Below are 17,408 nucleotides of genomic sequence, written 5' to 3' on the forward strand. Positions count from 1 at the left end.
GACTTGTAGTCATTATTATTACCCAACTGGATAATGTCTGCTAAGAAACTGGCTAACCCCAGTTGGCAGTATCATAGAGAACAAACAACGTATGCATATCACGTACTGTTGACGTTCGGGACATATATAAACGCGTAATGCGTGTACCACATTCAGAATTCTAGAATGTGCTGTCCACACAGGAACCCCTATTGGTATATTGATGTGAAGAATACGAAAGCGTGATTCGTCCGAAGATCTGCTTTGTCATGAGAAAACTCAAATACGGTGGCTTGGAATACAAGGCACCCAAATATGAAAACAAAACCCTTGCTGAAGCCAAGGCTATAAGAAAATTGTTTTCCAAAGTGAGAAACTTAATTCCCATTTGTTGAAAGGGTTCAAAATATGAAAACTGTAAGAAATCTGAACCCAACTTCAAGTCGCCTGGCGCTGTAGGTGGGATAAATAGAGTGTGAACTTTGATGACACCTTGTATAAAGATGTGTACAGACGCCAATAGAGGCAAACGTCTTTGAAATTAAGTTTACCACACAGATACCTGCACTCTTCGTGCAGATCAACGCAGTTTTCCATCCCACCCTGTTTAACAGAATACGGGTTACTTGAAGGATGATGTTGGAAACTTCCGAGGTTTACACCCTATGTAAGCACACGAAATTTTGTAAAAATTAGCTGCCTTAAACGGCTTACTATTTCGTAACCTGGTTAGTATAACCGATACTGTAATGCTCAATTTCTTAAGAGGGCGGTCTGCACCCTCCTCCCGTCAACCGCAGCTGCGGTACATAGATAATAGGTACATAGGTAACTATGGGTAAACTAACGTTCCCTGATGTAACAGGTTGGACGTATTATGAGCGGGTCAAGATCGTGTGCAAGTATTCCTTGACCATTCGAGAAGCAACTTCTCCGAAACCCATGAGCTACCACCAGTATGACTGTGACAAACTGTCTTATGAGCCGTTTTGACAACGGAGAGAGCAGCTGAAACTGGTGGAGCCAGATACACGATGCTGAATGACCACATGAATGTGAGAGACTCCACCGCCACTGCCCTTGTGATCTGTTTTGTACACATACTGAGCTTTTGTAATTGTGGCGAGATGCCATCATGTATACTTGAGGGTAACCCCCTTCTGTGGACTCCCATATGAAACACCTCTGGATTTAATGTCCAGTTTTCAGGATCCAAATCCTGACGGGTGAGATCCTCTGTCTAACAGATGTCCACTCACGTAATGATCTCTTGACATTTTCACATAATGGTGTTCTAAGCCATTGAGGATTTGAGTCACATGCTGCATTACCATGCGGCTTCTTGGTTCTTACTGGTTGTTGTGTATGCAACTGCCGTTGCCTTGTTTGACTGCTTAAGCCCAGCGTGAGGCAGGCATCAAAAAATTACATGAAACTCACGGTTATTCCTCTCTACAGAAATATTTAGTAAAAGGCGAAAGATTTATTCGTTCTTAAGAGAAACCAGAGTATATACCTGGTCAGACTGAAGCGAATCATGTATTGCATTGTAAAATGCACAGAGTTCTAGGACCTTTATCGACAGCAATCTGTCGTGTTTTAGAACCTTTGTTGCTGATTTTAACTACAAATCCTGACCCTCTGCGACTGTCGTCCAGAGTATATGCACCCTTTTCCCTCTGTGGGAAACGCGAGTGAAGGGTGGCGAACTAAATTGAAAACACATCTTTATTCTTAATAGGTGAATACACCAATGTACCGCTAGTGTGCGTGTTTTGCACTAATTACTAGACGTACATTTGTTATTGCTGGTGTAGTAGGTAAAAGTCTTGCCGTATTTATCATCTTACCTAAGCATTGACATCGTTTAGACGGAATTAGATGTGATTGTTTTCGAACTTGATCTGCTACCGCAGTATACCTTAGTAGCGCAAGTTAAAGGAACTTTGTTGAGACAGAGTTCTTATGTGAGATGAGTTATCATCCCAACCTCCCTTTGGTAAATACCCAAAGCGATAAACAACGGTAGACATGAAATGGTTAATGGTTGTGGCGATCTGCAACCGCTAGAACCTGTGAAGAACAAACCGGACTGGGTAAATACGCATTCAAATGCAATTCTGCAATTGTGTGGCTCCAATAAGCCAATACTAACCGCAGAAAATCCATTTTCTAACTGTAGTAAATGACTTGCTGATTGATATTGCAACGGAGCTGTTTGGTTTTGCTCAAACAGAGGGGAATAAGTAACTCTGACTCTGTTGGCGTACTACTGCCTGGTTTATAAACCAGCAAAGACTAAATGACAACCTGCCAACCGTTTGACAGAGGCAGTTTTGTCCTTTAAGCTGTAAATAGCTGAGACCTGTATGAGTTGAAGTCCTGAAACCTCGCAAATGTAACATGTAAAGACGCGCTTCCACAATTGTAAAAGAAGTCATCAAACCACTGGCTTGCTGACTGTAACGTCCTGTCGTTACAAGGCGTGACTGTTCCTTATAAAGGGATAAAACGCCGTTACAAATATACTCAAATTTATGAGCAACCAGGCTCTGGCCTTGTCGCGCTTAACTAGCGACAATGAAAATAACCGGCGTTAGCAGAAGCTTTACAGATATACTCTGCGGCTTCTTTTACCAGTGATCGTCATTGTTTGATACATAGATTCTAGTGACCCAAATGTATCCTGGGTTTTTGACAAAAAATCATCTAGCAATGGCGGGTCGCGTCCTTTTGGAAACGATTATGTATGGTTGTTAACAACCCCCCCGCACTATCTGAGTGCTGGTCTAATGTACCCTTTTCACTCGTAGTTATAATTTGACATAGAATCGAGTTAAATAAACACTCTGGTACCCAAAGGAAAATTGGCCCTTTGGAAGACTGTCTTTTGTTAGGGCTGGCGGAGTCATTCCGAGACTCCGATGTTACCGCTCTTTTAATTTGAATTGCCAATGTTAACATAGGATTTTTAAAATTATTTCTAGTCTGCACTATAGCCTTACTCGCTATGTAGACAGACACCATAAAATAATAGGCAATAGACAGACACTTGCACGACTTAATGAAGTTATTATGTGTCATATATATATATATGTTATCAAGCTTGTTTCTCTCTACGGAAATCTTTAGCAACAAACGAAAGATTTATTAGATATGAAGAGAAATCAAAACATTTTCTTTTATGTGAAAAGTAGTTCACATGGGCATATGAAACCCGAACCAAATTCCTACTAACTTCCCTGCGCCTCTGGTGGCTGAGAGATGTAGGGCAGGAATGTTCTAGAATTAATTAGAAATACAGATTACATGGCTAACTTATGTGAAAACCTGAACCAAAAATTCCTACTAACACCCCTGCGCCTCCTTGTGGAGTATAGGTGTATGGGTCTGGAATTATAACCTGGAAGAACAGCAATGATTAAAATGACCGTCATGCCATGCTTCCACTGAAAATCACAGGACAGGTTACCTGCTGCAGCGTTAATATATAGGCTTAATAGCCTATTATACCTTAAATATAGGCTCAATAGCCTATTCTACAGTTACAGGTCTATTATACAGTAAACTCCGTGCAGTTTACAATACATTATGCAGCCTTATACTTTAGTTAGCCTTCCAGTTATTTTCATTAACTGTTTAAACACTAAGCAGTCTTACCCCATGCAGCCTTCTGCTGCTATGGCTTTTCTCAACACTGCCTGCAGTGAATTATCCAACATATCTTATTCCCAAGCAGCCTTTGCTGCTGCTATGGGTAAATAACTTGTTTAAAAACTGTCTTATTTAGAACTGAGCAGTGTCTTATTTAGAACTGAGCAGTGTATTAACCCATGCAGCCTTTGCTGCTGCTATGGGCTTTACTCACCGTCACCCCCCCCCGCAGCCGCGCTGCTTGTGATGTAGCTTCTCCCTGTGCAGCGCCGGAAGCGAGTGCAGGGAGCTTGGGGAAACCCGGGGAGCGCTGCTATATTGCGCCGGGGAGCCCTAGGAACGGGCGGCGCCTCATACAGCAGTGGCCGGGTGCAGCGCTGGAAGAGCGGCCGGCGTCTTTAGTGACGTACGGCCGCTCGGAGCTTTAGACCCGGGTACGCAGAGTGGCTGCTTGAGCGGCGCTCGCGTACAGTGGCTGGGAGAGCGGCCGGCGTCTGAGTGACGTGCGGCCGCTCGGTTACCGTGCTGGGAGAGCGGCCGGCGTCTGAGTGACGTGCGGCCGCTCGGTTACCGTGCTGGGAGAGCGGCCGGCGTTCGAGTGACGTGCGGCCGCTCGGTTACCGTGCTGGGAGAGCGGCCGGCGTCTGAGTGACGTGCGGCCGCTCGGTTACCGTGCTGGGAGAGCGGCCGGCGTCTGAGTGACGTGCGGCCGCTCGGTTACCGTGCTGGGAGAGCGGCCGGCGTCTGAGTGACGTGCGGCCGCTCGGTTACCGTGCTGGGAGAGCGGCCGGCGTCTGAGTGACGTGCGGCCGCTCGGTTATCACTCCTGCTGGAAGAGCGGCCGGCGTCTGAGTGACGTGCGGCCGCTCGTTACAGTGCAGAGTACTGGTACATTGGCTGGGCGAGCGGCCGGCGTCTGTGAGTGACGTGCGGCCGCTCTCTCGTTCAGCGGGGTCTCTGTAAGCGGCGGGCAAAGCAGCGGTAAAAATAAATGCTTTCCCACACAGCAGGGCGGCAGCGTGAGCTGACCGCCCTGACCCCCCCACCATACCTTGCAGTGTCGCACTTCTGTAAGCTCCGTCCAGATTGTGACGGGGCTTCCATCCTGGCTGTGACGGGGCTTCTTACTGTAAGCACCGTCCAGTTTTCAGCTCTCCTCCTGGCTGTGACGGGGCTTGTAATCTCCGTCCAGTTGCAGTAGGAGACAGTCTGCCTGTGGCTGTGAGGGTGCTCTTTGTGAGGACCGACACGCCATGCGCTGTCTTGTAGCGCCTGTGGCTGTGAGGGTGCTCTTTGTGAGGACCGACACGCCATTCGCTGCCCGTGCAGCGGCACTATCCCGGACCCATGTTTTTCCAGAAACTGGGAAGGGATGTGCTAAGTGTAAAAATTAAAAATAAAAATTTAAAAATAAAAATCCAAGTGTGGATATACCACAAGCCTTGTTCGTGCTGTGAGCACCGAAAAAACACTGAGGTCGTACACTGAGGTACTCGGGGATATGGAGGGGGGGGAGGGTCCTAAATTTAAATATTCAGTGCCCTTGTTCGGCTACGCCCGTCCATATCCCAAGAGTACTCCAGTGACCCCTAGTGGATGATAAAGAAATAGTATTAAGAGATTTATTGAATAGAAGAAATTGGTGATACTGCTGTTGGTGTTGATATCGCATAAGCTAGGAAAATCCTACTCTACAACACCAGGTATTCACAGGTGGTCACCCTTCCTGATACTGACCTGGCCCTTATGCTAGGGGAGGCCCAGAAATTATCAATTGAGGGCGTAGAAGACATTTCAGACCCAAGGGAGGGGGTAGAGGATTTTGAGGGGGGAGTACGTGGAGAAGAATTACAGATACTCGCTGCTCCCCTGCAGCCAAATTCATCCCAGTGGTTAAGTGCAGAAGAAGGGCCCCAGCCACTGACTATCCCTGCCAGGTTTCCTGATGCAAGCCTGGTGATGCAGATTGTGCTACCCTGTGATATCTCATAAGTAGAGGGAGTAATGTCACTCAAAATGGGGGAGGGGGAGGCAAACCACTGTCCAGATGCACCAGAGGTGATGGAGGTAAAGTTCCCAGGGAATATAGTGTTGGGGATGGAGAGTGAGGACCCCAGAGACCAGATTTTGTTGATGCAGCTCACTCTCCTCGCTGATGCACCAAAGATAAAGGGAGTGTTGTCACCTAAAAAGGAGGGTGGTGAGGGACGCACCTCTGATGATAGGGGTTACCCACCACCAATCAGGCTGTTTAAACACAGTGCCTGGGATACTGGAGGGGGTCTTAAAAACTGTGAACTGCTGAGCCCAGACCCTCCACCGCCAGATGGAAACGTAAGCCCACACTTGTTTGACCCAGGCGGTCCAGATGTGATGTCTGCCCATCCCAAATGGGTTACTCTTGTCACTGAATCGCAGCAGCTGGAAAAAGTAGAGGAGGTCTGTAACGGACACAGCCCCAGCTGGCTCATGAGGAGTACTTTTTGCCAGCCTGTTTCTGGATTCAGTGCGTTAGTGTAAAGAGACAGGACAGAACTTGGTTATCACCTATACAGCATGCTGCCTGGATTCCCAATAGAACTGGACATCACATATTATTGTGAAACATTATCCCCCTGTTATATGTGTTTGTGTTTATCAGGGAATAATATGTCTAGCCTGATGTTTTGTACAGAATGCATATGAAGATGTATATATATGAATGTATTGGTTATTGTGTTATAGTTTGTAAAATAATGTGTGTCCCCCCCATGTGACTGCTTTGATAACCTGTTTGTTTGGTGTTGGAGATACAGCCAGTCTCAGATGTCAGTCCATACACCCCCCTCATTCTTCCCCACACAATGGATTCCAGGCCACACAATCAGATTAATTAAGGTTAATTTTGTCAACATCTATTGTGTGCTAGAGGACATGCCTGGACATGTGAAAGTAGGTCTATCTGAAAGTGTTCTGTAGTCAGCCCCTTTAATGTAACCCACCGAATACAGAGCCAGAAGGTGTCGCCTTATGGTAGGACAGACAAAGGTTTGAGGATAACAGAGGCTATTGAAACAGAGAGTACACGGAAGTTCCTGGCCTGAGAGGAGTGATGTGTTTGGCTTCTGAAAGCTACTGGTAAGATAGTGCTGCCAGTATGCTGAGGCCTAGAAGCATTGTTGGGATCTGCTGATTTCAAGAGGCTACTGGACATGCTCTGAGGGAGAGATCTACACAGAAGGACAGAGAGAGTGGCTGTACATCTGGAGTGGAGACACTGACTAGGCATTGTGGTGCTGTCAGTGGCAAAGGGCACTGTGTGAGCTGGTATCCCAGACCAGGGGACACATAACTACTACTGGCATGTGACATCAGGAGACTGTAATTCTAAACTACTGTGGGGACTTAGTAAGTAGGATACCATCCTGGCATGCAATAGTTACTGTTTTGTGTACTGTGTGTGTATATTTACAATAAAGGGCATTTGCCACTTTACTAAACTGTTTACCTGAGTGATCTGAGAATCCGTATCTTAACAGAAGCTATGAAGAATATTAGTTTGCTGGGTTCCAAATCCTCAGCTATGGCAATTTTGGCTCGTAGAGCACTGTGGATTCGCCAATGGAATGCAGATGCGGAATCAAATAGAAATATTGAGGCGCTCCCCTACAATGGTGAGGTCCTCTTTGGCGACAAGCTGGATGCCATGATTTCAACAACTACCTCAGGCAAATCAGCATTTCTCCCTTCTGCAGCAGCAACCGCTAAGAAAGCGTCTCATTCTCATACGATGCAGTCCTTTCGGCCCAACAGATACAAAAAGGCCAAAAATGCCCGCTTCTCCGCAGGAAGAGGGCGGGGAAGAGGAAGGAAGCCTACCACACCATCAGGCTCGCAGGATCAGAAATCAACCGCTGCTTCTGCAAAAATCACAGCATGATGCTGGGACTCCCCTGCGGGACTACGATCAGGTGGGGGCGCATCTAAAGATCTTCAATCAGGTCTGGGTGCACTCAGATCTGGATCCTTGGATAATACAAATATTATCTCAAGGTTACAAGTAAGAGTTTCAAGAGCTCCCCCATGCCAATTTTTCAAATCAGCCTTACCAGTTTCTGTTCAAGACAGAGGAAAGGTCCTGGACGCATTACACAAATTATGTCATGATAAAGTAATTTCCTTAGTTCCTGTACTACACCAGGAACAGGGATTTTATACAAGCCTGTTTGTGGTACCAAAGCCGGACGGCTCGGTCAGACCGATTCTAAACCTAAAATCTCTGAACCTTTTATTTAAGAAGATTCAAATTCAAGATGGAATCCCTGAGAGCGGTGGTCTCCAGTTTGGAGGAGAAGGAATTTATGGTGTCAGTGGACATCAAGGATGCTTATTTGCATGTTCCAATTTACCCTCCACACCATGCATACCTGAGGATTGCGGTTCAGGACTGCCACTACCAGTTCCAGATGTTACCTTTCAGGCTCTCCACGGCGCTGAGAATATTTCCGATCTTCAGGAGTTACTGGTAGAAGATCCTTGGCCTCTTCCTCTTCGAGAGGACCTGCTTCAGCAAGGGCCATTGGTTTATCAAGACTTACCGAGGCTGCGTTTGATGGCATGGCTGTTGAGTGCCAGATCCTAGCCCAAAAGGGTATTCCCAAGGAAGTAATTCCCACACTTATTCAGGCCAGGAAAGGAGTAATGTCTAGACATTATCATCGCATTTGAAGAAAATGTCTCCTGGTGTGAATCCAAGGAGTTTCAATTAGGGCGTCTTCTCCTATTTCTACAGGCTGGTGTGGATGCAGGTTTAAGATTGAGATCTATCAAGGTCCAGATTTCGGCCGTGTCCATTTTCTTTCAGAGGCAATTGGCTTCACTTCCTGAGGTTCAGACGTTCATAAAGGGGGTTCTGCTCATCCAACTACCATTTGTGCCTCCTTAACGTGGTGTTGCAGTTCCTTAAATCTGATTGGTTTGAGCCTCTACAGGAGGTGGAGTTAAAGTTTCTCACTTGGAAAATGGTCATGCTGTTGGCCTTGGCATCAGGCAGAAGGGTGTCTGCGTTAGCGGCTTTGTCTCACAAGAGCCCTTATTTGATCTTTCGTGAAGATAGGGCTGAACTGAGGACGCGTCAGCAATTTCATCCTAAGGTTGTATCTTCCTTCTATGTGAACCAATCTATTGTGGTGCCAGTGGCTTCTGACACCTCATCTGTTTCTAAGTCCTTGGATGCCGTCAAAGCTCTGAGGACTTATGTCACGAGAACAGCTCGTGTAAGGAAAACAGAAGCATTGTTTATCCTCTATGATCCCCACAAGATTGGGTGTCCTGCTTCTAAGCAGACTATTGCACGCTGGATCAGATGTAGGATTCAGCATGCTCAGTCCACGGCAGGTTTGTGGTTACCGAGTGCCCAGGGGGTCTCGGCTTTACAGATTTGCCGAGCAGCTACTTGATCAGGGGCAAACACGTTTGCTAAGTTTTACAAGTTTGACACCTTGGCTGCTGACGACCTTCAATTTGTCAGTCAGTTCTGCAATAACTAACGCACCTTCCCGCCCATACTGGGAGCTTTGGAACATCCCCATGGTACTAAAATGGACCCCAGCATCCTCTAGGACGTAAGAGAAAATAGGATTTAAATATACCTACCAGTAAATCCTTTTCTCGTAGTCTGTAGAGGATGCTGGGCGCCCGCCCAGTGCTCCTTTTTCTTGCATTATGTTAACATGTGTTGAGTTGTTCTTCAGCAGTTGCTGTTATGTTATTCATGCTCGCTGGCATGTTTTCTGTTGTATGCCATGTTGTGCGGCATGGCTGAACGGTGTGAGCTGGTGTTAATCTCGCCACTCACTTAAATATATCCTTCTCTCGAAGTTGTCCGTCTCCTCGGGCACAGTTCCTATACTGAGGTCTGGAGGAGGGGCAAAGAGGGAGGTGCCAGTTCACACTGTTAAAAAGTCTTAAAGTGCCGAAGGCTCCTACGGACCCGTCTATACCCCATGGTACTAAAATGGACCCCAGCATCCTCTATGGACTACGAAAAAAAGGATTTTCCGGTAGGTATATTAAAATCCTGTTTTAACTTAGCAAGCCTTTCCTCGTACTCCAGTATCTCTAGCCCTTTAATCAATTTAGTAGCCCGCTTTTTGAACCCTTTCTAGTTCCCCGATATCTTTTTTTATAATATGGTGCCCAGAACTGAACACAATATTCCAGGTGCGGACACACCAATGATTTGTACAGTGGCAGGATTACATCCTCGTCCCTTGTCTCAATGCCCCATTTTATGCATGCGAGCACTTTACTTGCCTTTTTTGCAGCATTTTGACATTGTGTACTGTAAGCCTATTATCCATGAGCACCCCCAAATCTTTTTCCACCACAATTACCCCTATAATTTCCCCATTTAGAGTGTACGATGCTTGTGTGTTTTTTGTTCCAAAATGCACAATTTTGCATTTTTCTATATTGAACCTCATTCCCCATTTAGACGCCCAGGCTTCTAGTTTAAATAAGTCATTTTGTAGAGACTCCACATCGCTATCTGAATTAAATACCTTACACAGCTTAGTATCATCCACAAAGATTGACACTGTGCTTTCCAGGCCTATTCCTAGATCGTTTATAACTATATTGAACAGTAGCGGGCCAAGTACGGACCATTGTGGTATTCCGCTGACTACTGGTGCCCAACTGGAGAACACCCCGTTGACCACTACTCGTTGTACTCTGTTATCCAGCCAATTACCTATCCATGTACAAATAGTATATCCTAGATCAAGTACCCTTAATTTGATGATCAGTCTCCTGTGAGGCACTGTTTTGAAGGCTTTTGCAAAATCTAAATACACCATATCCACTGCTTTTCCCTGATCAAGATTCTTGCTCCCTTCCTCGTAGAAGCTAATTAAGTTAATTTGACATGATCTGTCCCTTACAAACCCATGCTGACATTTGCTAATAATCTTATTAACCTGCAGATAATCCTCTATGCTATCCCTCAAGATACCTTCCAATATTTTGCCCACTGTAGAAGTTAAGCTAACTGGTCTATAGTTACCAGGATTATTTTTAGTTCCCTCTTTAAATAAAGGCACTACCTCTGCTATGCGCCAATCCTTAGGTACCTTGACTGATCTGATTGAACTGTGGAAAACCAAGTATAGGGGTTTTGCTAGCTATGAGCTAAACTCCATAATAACCCTCGGATGAAAACCATCTGGGCCTGGTGATTTATTAATCTTTATTTTGCTTAGTCTCTCCAGGACAACAAGTATCCAGCCAAGAGTCATTACCTTCACTATATTTATGCACTACTTTCTCCGACTGATCCTCCCTGGTGAATACTGAGGAAAAAAATTGTTCAGTATTTCCGCTTTTATTTTATCATCATTTAGCAAACCTCCCAATTCATCTTTTAATGGACCTAAGTTCTCCTTCTTTAACCTTTTACTGTTTATGTATTTATATAACTTTTTAGGATTGCTTTTACTCTCTATAGCGATTTGCTTTTCGTTTACAATTTTTTCTGCGATCATTACTTTTTTGCATTTTTATTGCATTCCTTGTAATGCTGGAATGACTCCTCCCCTCCATTAGATTTAAATGTTTTGAATGCACGCCTCTTTTTAACCATTGCTTCTTTGACCTCCTTATTAAGCCATATTGGTTTGTTTTTAGTACTCCTGCATTTACTGCTCATGGGAATGAATTTGTGAATATTGCTATCAAGCAACCCTATCAAAGCATCCCACATTTCCGTTGTGTATTTACCATGAAACAAAACTTCCCAATCACTCTCGTTTAGTGCCTGTCTCAGCATATTGAAATTAGTTTTTCTAACGTTAAATGTTTTAGTTGTTCCCTTATAGCTGCTTCTTGAAACTGATGTCAAATGTGATCATATAGTGATCACTGTTTCCCAAAGTCTCCCCAACTTTAGTGTTTGATATAATGTCCACATTATTGGTAATAACTAGGTCCAGAATAGTTTTACCTCTAGTTGGGTCCTCGACTAATTGAGTCAAGTATTGATCCTTTAATGTATTTAAGAACCTGCTGCTCCTAGTTTTTACACATGAATCGTTACTGCAATTTATATCAGGATAGTGAAAATCCCCTAACACTAGGATGTCCCCCATTCCCGCAGCTTTTTCAATTTGGTGTAAGAGTTGCTCCTCGTCGTGTACACTAATATCTGGTTACTTGTAGCACGTGCCAATGACTAGTTTCTTTGCCTCTGTGCCCCCACTTGTGATCTCACCCCATAGCGACTCCACGTTATCTCCAGCCTCCCCGAAAATACCCTCTATTAAGTTTGGTTTTAGAGATGGTTTAGGAAAGAGACATACCCCTCCTCCCTTTTGGTAGCCCTGTCCCTCCTGAAAAGAGAATATCCCTCCAAATTCGCAACCCAGTCGTGAGAGTCGTCCCACCATGTTTCCGTAATATCTATAGTATCATACTGAGACTTTGATACAAGCCATTCCAATTCCCCCATTTTACCCGATAGGCTTCTTGCCTTCACAAGCATACATCTTAGCTTAGCCTCTCCATTGCCCGTTTGTTTTAGTGGTATCTTATCTATATTTACAAGAGCCTTTCTAGACTTACCCATACTGACTGTTATTCTCCTCCCTCCCTTTCCACCCCATCATGCTTAATACAGCCTTCCTCACTACTATCTCTATCTGACCTATAAGACTTTCTAACCCCCCCCCCCCTGATGTTAGTATCCTCCCTTATGCTATGCAAATTAGTTTCTATATATCGTATTGCTGAGCCATATTCGTCATTAGGTAATAAATTGGGAATATCTTGGGCAATACCTGTGTCAGTATTTCCGGTGTCAATACCCATGCAAATACCCTTGCCATCTGACCTTACGCTCCCCCCTTCTCCACACCCAAATTGTTCACTACCCCCATCCTTACTGCTCTCCCTAATTAACCCGCAGCTTCTAGCTAAACCCTCCCCCCAGGCTCCTAGTTTAAAAGCTCCAACCTTCTGACCATGCAGCACCGCAGCCCCCTCCTCATTCAGTTGCTATCCATTGCAACAAACATGGCACCTGACTGAGAAGACCGCCCAGGGTTCCAGGAACACAAACCCCTCCTTCCTACACCAGTCTCTAAGCCACACAATTACCTCCCTAATCTCCCTCTGCCTCCCTAGACTAGCGCGTGGCACTGGTAATATTTCAGAAAATATTACCCTAGATGTCCTTGCCTTAAGTTTCTTGCCTAAGTCCCTATAGTCTTTCTTAAGGACATCCCACCTACCACTAACTTTGTCATTGGTGCCAACATGCACCAAGTCCGCCGGGTCTTTACCGGCCCTTCCCAACAATCTATCTACCCTGTCCACGATGTGCCGTACCCGAGCACCCGGAAGACAACAGACTATGGCGATCACAGTCATGGTAGTAGATTGCCTTGTCTTCCTGATAATAGAATCCCCTACCACCACAATCTGACTAGGTACCTCACTATATTTTTTCCTATCTGCACCAAAGGGACCGCTCCTCTGGTTGCTAGAGGAAACTCTCCTCCGGTTCCGTCATTTCCTCACTGCCATCCTCAGAATCTTCGTCCAATCAGGTGAATTTATTGGGGTTTGGCAGATCGTAGATGTCCTGTCTTCCCCTCCCCCTCTTCTTCCTTCTAACCATGACCCAGCTGTCTACCTGATCTTCCTCATCTACCAGTGATCCCCCCCCCACTCCTCCACCATTCTATCTAAACTTTGCTCGAGATTGTAAATGCTTCTTAGTCGCGTAACGGTCTGCTCTAGATCAGTTACCTGGGCTTCCAGGGCGGCCGTACGCTCACATCTCGCACAGATGTACCCGCACTCGGACTGTTGTGCCAGGTGCTCATACATCATGTACGACATGCATTGCGTGAGATTACCAATCTCGGCCACACACATTTTTTAATTAGTTCTAACTCCCTGCTACCTTCAGAAAATCAAAAAGAGGGGGACAATCAATATAAGGAGTGTATACAGAACAATAAATAAATAAAATAAAGGAATAAGGGACAATAAATTATATATATATATATATATATATATATATATATATATATAAAAAATAAATGGAAAGGATAAGGACACATTTAGTACAAAGACAGGGACTCAACAATAAAATGCAGTAATGGACAAAGGAAGACAATCAGTTATACAACACAGTGGGAAAAGCTAATAGGGAAAGTTACTACTTATCTGCTCCCTGCTCCACTGATCTGTGCACAGAAGTTGTTCTCCCCGGCTGCAGGCTCCCTTCCCCACCGGCTGCTGGCTCCCTCCGGCCGCTGCTTCCTCCTGGCTGCTGGCTTCCCCCTTGCTGCCGGCTTCTGACTCCCCCAGCTTGCGGCTCTAGCACCTTGCCGCTCCGTCCTTGTGTGCACCGTCGTGTGTGCGCGCCCAATGTCACTTCCGGTTCCAGTCGCTCGATGCTTTATCTCAGTAATAGGTTTCTCCTACTTACTTGAAATGTATTTGTAGTTGATTATGTGCTCATATTGATTATTATACTAGTGTATAACCTGTGACTGCTGAATTTACAATAATTCTGTCCGTTTTTTCCGTCTATTCCGATCTTCAATGCTTGTACAAAGCAGGGTAGGGTCTGATTTTATGTCACTGTAACAAAATTTAAAGTGATTACAGTCACAAATTGTGTAGTACACTGTGCAAGTGTGTGATTATTCATCATGTCTAGGAGCAGCAAGGGTGAGGAAAATACACTCACAGCAGCACCAACACTCATATCATGTCTGTCAAAGCTGGGTTAACCTCTCAGGATCTGGTTCAGAAAAATAGTTTTAGCTTTCACCAAAGTCTCTTGAAAAATCCAAGGAGAACACAGGTGCAAGTTGAACCACCATGGACTACCTTTGTACAGACATTATCCAGTATAACTGAGTGGATAATTCCAACTTCTGTACCAGGGATAGGTTACACTATTAACCCTTACATGCAGCATCTACCTGGGGTTTATCACATCCAGCAGTGGAAGCAGCAACCTCTCAACAAAAACAGGCCGAAAGGACAGTGGTAAGTAAATCACATAGACATGAAACAACATCTTCACAGTCTACACATGTTTCAGATGAGGATTCGTTGGAGAAAGATGACTCATTACACTCTGGTTCTGCATACGAAGATGAGGAAGGTGGTCTCAGCTCAGTGGACATACCAGAGTTAATTAATGTGATGAAAGCCATGCTATCATTAGAGGAATCAGCAGAGCATGTGTTAAAATCCAAGTCACCTGTGTTTAAATGTCCCAAAACAGTCAGGATTGAGTTTCCTGGGTCAGAACAGCTGAAGGAAATTATGGAAGAGGCTTGGGCTACTCTCAGTAAGAAATGTAGAATTCCAAGGAAATGGAATTTCAATTATCCTCTTCTGGCTGAGGACTGTTTAAACAGGGAGGTGGCCCCCACAGTAGATCTGCATGTCATTCGGTTACTGGGAATATCTACATTACCTCTGCCTTCAACATCATTAAATGTCATGGATAGGAGAGTTGATGGTTTTCTAAAAAAAAACATTTTTTCCCTGTCTGGGGCAATCATAAGACCAGTGCCGTTTCTAGCGGCGGGCAAGCCGTGCAACCGCACGGGGCGCCCGCCGCGGCACTTTGTGACCACTGCTCTCCTCTTTCTCTCTCCCCCCGAGCGCTCCTGCTCGGGGGGCGGGGCTTCACAAACGCGTCATTTCGTGAAGCCCCGCCCCCCGAGCAGGAGCGCTCGGGGGGAGAGAGAGGGAGGAGAGGAGGACTGGAGATAACCATCTACAGAGGAGGCGGCCGGCGCGCGGGACCCGAAGAGCGGCAAGTTGTAAGTATTTTCTTTCTTTCTTTCTTTCTCTCTCTCTCTCTCTCCCCCCCCCCACTTGACACCTGCCGCACTGTGTAAAATGGGGGCACCTGCCGCACTGTGTAAAATGGGGATACATGCCGCACTGTGTAAAATGGGGGCACCTGCCGCACTGTGTAAAATGGGGACACCTGCCGCACTGTGTAAAATGGGGGCACCTGCCGCACTGTGTAAAATGGGGGCACCTGCCGCACTGTGTAAAATGGGGACACCTGCCTGCCGCACTGTGTAAAATGGGGACACCTGCCGCACTGTGTAAAATGGGGGCACCTGCCGCACTGTGTAAAATGGGGATACCTGCCGCACTGTGTAAAATGGGGACACCTGCCACACTGTGTAAAATGGGGACACCTGCCGCAAGGGTAAAATGGGGGCACCTTCCGCACTGTGTAAAATGGGGGCACCTTCCGCACTGTGTAAAATGAGGGCACCTGCCGCACTGTGTAAAATGGGGACATCTGCCGCACTGTGTAAAATGGGGGCACCTGCCGCACTGTGTAAAATGGGGGCACCTGCCGCACTGTGTAAAATGGGGGCACCTGCCGCACTGTGTATAATGGGGGCACCTGTCGCACTGTGTAAAATGGGGGCACCTGCCGCACTGTGTAAAATGGGGGCACCTGCCGCACTGTAAAATGGGGGCACCTGCCGCACTGTGTAAAATGGGGGCACCTGCCGCACTGTGTAAAATGGGGGCACCTGCCGCACTGTGTAAAATGGGGGCACCTGCCGCACTGTGTAAAATGGGGATACCTGCCGCACTGTGTAAAATGGGGACACCTGCCTGCGTACTGTGTAAAATGGGGGCACGTGCCTGCGTACTGTGTAAAATGGGGACACCTGCCAGCTTACTGTGTAAAATGGGGACACCTGCCTGCGTACTGTGTAAAATGGGGACATCTGCCTGCGTACTGTGTAAAATGGGGACACCTGCCTGCCGCACTTTGTAAAATGGGGACACCTGCCTGCCGCACTTTGTAAAATGGGGACACCTGCCTGCCGCACTTTGTAAAATGGGGACACCTGCCTGCCGCGCTTTGTAAAATGGGGACACCTGCCTGCCGCGCTTTGTAAAATGGGGACACCTGCCTGCTGCCCTGTGTAATATGGGGACACTTGCCTGGTGTAATGTGTAAAAAGGGGACTTTTTTATTTTTTCCCCCTGTGGGGGGTGTGATATCAGACGAGGCCACGCCCACTGTAATGAGACCACGCCCATTTCAATCAGGCCACACAGCCTTGTAGGGAGCGCTTTTCCTGGCTATATGTGGGGAGGGCACGCAATTTTTTTTTTATAGCAATGGGGAGGGGGGGGCGCATTTTGAAATCTCGCACTGGGAGCCAAATTGTCTAGAAATGGCCCTGCATAAGACCAGTCATGGCTTCAGCCTGGCTGGCAAAAGCAGTGGTTGCCTGGGCTGATGTAGCACATATCAAACAGGCTGCAATGTTCTTGGAAGAAGCTGCCTTGAATATGGGTACTATTACATGGGTGGTCATTCCGAGTTGTTCGCTCGCAAGCTGCTTTTAGCAGCTTTGCACACGCTAATCCGCCGCCTACTGGGAGTGAATCTTAACTTATCAAATTTGCGAATTAAAGATTTGCAATATTGCGAAAAGACTTCTCTGTGCAGTTTCTGAGTAGCTCGAGACTTACTCTTCCAGTGCGATCAGTTCAGTGCTTGTTGTTCCTGGTTTGACGTCACAAACACACCCAACGTTCGCCCAGACACTCCTCCGTTTCTCCAGCCACTCCCGCGTTTTTCCCAGAAACTGTAGCGTTTTTTCAAACACTCCCATAAAACGGCCAGTTTCCGCCCAGAAACACCCACTTCCTGTCAATCACACTCCGATCTCCAGAACGAAGAAAAAATCTCGTAATGCCGTGAGTAAAATACCAATCTT

The 17,408-nt window shown here is 46.2% G+C and overlaps 1 protein-coding gene, 2 non-coding genes and 1 pseudogene across 3 annotated transcripts in view; 1 reads left to right on the top strand and 3 right to left on the bottom strand.

Moving 5' to 3' along the window:
- The window catches only part of LOC134983786 (zinc finger protein 850-like), a 197,181-nt pseudogene that overhangs the window by 103,673 nt on the left and 76,100 nt on the right, over positions 1-17,408 (bottom strand).
- The window catches only part of LOC134983787 (zinc finger protein 585A-like), a 197,291-nt gene that overhangs the window by 64,105 nt on the left and 115,778 nt on the right, over positions 1-17,408 (top strand). The gene's annotated exons all lie outside the window — the stretch shown is intronic.
- On the bottom strand, positions 1,377-1,491 carry LOC134983801 (U5 spliceosomal RNA). Its single transcript, XR_010191684.1, has one exon. It is a non-coding gene; the product is annotated as a U5 spliceosomal RNA (small nuclear RNA).
- On the bottom strand, positions 3,039-3,155 carry LOC134983798 (U5 spliceosomal RNA). Its single transcript, XR_010191683.1, has one exon. It is a non-coding gene; the product is annotated as a U5 spliceosomal RNA (small nuclear RNA).

This window comes from Pseudophryne corroboree, assembly GCF_028390025.1.
Source record: "Pseudophryne corroboree isolate aPseCor3 chromosome 3 unlocalized genomic scaffold, aPseCor3.hap2 SUPER_3_unloc_24, whole genome shotgun sequence".
NCBI classification, from domain to species: domain Eukaryota; kingdom Metazoa; phylum Chordata; class Amphibia; order Anura; family Myobatrachidae; genus Pseudophryne; species Pseudophryne corroboree.